General features: G+C 40.0%; 1 non-coding gene across 1 annotated transcript; it reads right to left on the reverse strand.

Annotated features, from left to right (window-relative positions):
• Positions 1-831: 831 nt before the first annotated feature.
• On the reverse strand, positions 832-938 carry LOC112413305 (U6 spliceosomal RNA). Its single transcript, XR_003005946.1, has one exon. It is a non-coding gene; the product is annotated as a U6 spliceosomal RNA (small nuclear RNA).
• Between the last annotated feature and the right edge of the window lie 1602 nt (positions 939-2540).

Here is a 2540-nt window from a genome sequence, read left to right on the forward strand (position 1 = left end):
CCTGATATTACTCAGTCTGGGATCCTTTATTTTTTATTTAAAAAAAATTTTTTTAACATCTTTATTGGAGTATAATTGCTTTACAATGGTGTGTTAGTTTCTGCTTTATAACAAAGTGAATCAGTTATACATATACATATATCCCCATATCTCCTCCCTTTTGCGTCTCCCGCCCACCCTCCCTGTCCCACCCCTCCAGGTGGTCACAGAGTACTGAGCTAATCTCCCTGTGCTATGCGGCTGCTTCCCACTAGCTATCTATTTTACATTTTGTAGTATATATATGTCCTGGGATCCTTTATTAAGTCAACCTTTCAGGAGGTGTTGTTTTGAGATGAACATGAATGGAGACACTACTATGGAAATAAAGGATATTAGAATTAGTGAGAGCCAAAATAAGGTGGTTTTGGGGGCCGCGCCACACGGCTTGCAGGATCTTAGTTCCCTGACCAGGGGTTGAACCCGGGCCCACTGCAGTGAAAGCCCTAAACCCTGGAGTCCTAACCACTGAACCGCCAGGGTATTCCCCAAAATAAGATCTTTTTGTTTTGTTTCGTTTTGTTTTTGGAAAACAGACATAAATGGCTCATTTATTAAATATTTTACTTAGTAGAAGAACAAAATAACAGCACTAACAACAAAAATTTAGTCTTAGATTTTGCTTTGTGCATTAAACACATATTGCAGTTTTGAAAATATATTTTAACATTTTAGTGCTTTCTATGGATTTTTAAAATAATTTTCATTATACAATTAAACTTATTATGAACTGTAATAACTAGCTTTAACACAGATGCAGTTTGTAAGAAACATTCATAGCTAGTATCCATCAAAAATATGGAATGCTTCACGAATGTGTGTGTCATCCTTGCGCAGGGGCCATGCTAATCTTCTCTGTATTGTTCCAATTTTAGTATATGTGCTGCCGAAGCGAGCACCCAAAATAAGATCTTTAAGAAAATAATTGAAACAAAAAAACACAACATAGATACAGAAAAATGCACAAGTCGCAAATGTTATAAGATGAACACACCTGTATGACCTGCACCCATCTCAAGAAAGACAACAGTACCAGCACTCCTGAGGCCCCCTGATGTAACTGTAACCCCTCTCTCCTCACTTCTAACAGAATATACTCACTTGCCTACTTTTGAACTTTATATCAGTGGAATCATTCAGTATGTAAAAAAAAGATGTTAAAAAAATAAAATTATCAAGTTCAATATGAATAAGAAGAAGCATTTTAAAATATGCCCATCCACCAGTTTGGTTTGAGGGAGGGTAGAGAGAAGAAGCGCGAGAGATGACCACTTACATCCTCATGGATTTGCCGCTGATGCTGTTGTTGGGATCTGTAAGTGCTGGTAATTATGCCACACAAGCCACCAAACGAATTAAACTTTTCAAGCTGGTGGATGAATCATTCGCTTCATCCTTTCAATCTGAAAAGGCAGCCTGCAGAAGCCCATTTGGTCTTAGCATGTGGATGGTAAAACCTGGCAGATTCCTGAGCTCTGAGCTAGCGTCACTCACAAAATGGGCTGTAAGAAGCTAATTAGGCAGGGGGGAAAGAGGGGGAGGGATAAAGTGGGAGATTGGGATTGACATATACACACTATTAAAATAGATAACTAATAAGGACCTACTGTATAGCACAGGGAATTATACTCAATACTCTGTAATGACTTATATGGGAAAAGAATCTAAAAAACAGTGGATATATGTATATGTATAACTGATTCACTTTATTGTACACCTGAAACTAACACAACATTGTAAATCAACTATACTCCAATAAAAATTTTTTTTAAAGTACTTAATTCCATTTGATGGGTCCAATCAGAGCATTCTTTCAAATGCATAAAGTCCATGTGATTACAGAACTAAAAGGACCCATGAAGGATGCAGGGCTAATAGCTGAGTAAAATAGGGATCTGTTAGCCAAAGCAGGGAACGATGGCTACTGGGGAGAAACCCACAGCGTCTGCCATGATGTCATCATCAGGATTGCCATTACATAATCATAGTGACAGCAGACAGCCCAGCTCTTGGGGGCTGAAGTGGTAAAAACCCACAAAAGGGTGTTCTCTGTTTATTTTCATGGGTGGGAAAGAACGCTGTCCCCCCCGCCAACTCCAGGGGGAATGTATGAGATCTTAGGGCTGCTATAACAAAGTACAGAAGCCGGGTGGCTTCAAACAACAGAAACTTGTCTCACAGTTTTCTGGAGGCTAGAAGTCCGAAATCAAGGTGTCATCAGGTCCATGCTCCCTCTGAAACCTGTCGCGGAGAATCCTTCCTCTCCTCTCAGCTGTCAATCCTTGTGTTCCTTTGTTCCTTTGCTTGCTCTGTAGCACATCAGTGCCTCACATGGCTTTCTCCCTTCGTGTTCAGTATCTCTTCTCTTCTTCTAAGGACACCAATCATATTGAACTAGCGGACCATCTTCCTCCAGTATGACCTTATCGTAACTTGACTAGTTGCATCTGCAATGACCCTATTTCCAAGAAGGTCACATCCCGAGGTACTGGAAGTTAGGA

The sequence above is a fragment of the Neophocaena asiaeorientalis genome, unplaced genomic scaffold (assembly GCF_003031525.2).
Source record: "Neophocaena asiaeorientalis asiaeorientalis breed wild unplaced genomic scaffold, Neophocaena_asiaeorientalis_V1.1 scaffold183, whole genome shotgun sequence".
Classification (NCBI taxonomy): Eukaryota; Metazoa; Chordata; class Mammalia; order Artiodactyla; family Phocoenidae; genus Neophocaena; species Neophocaena asiaeorientalis.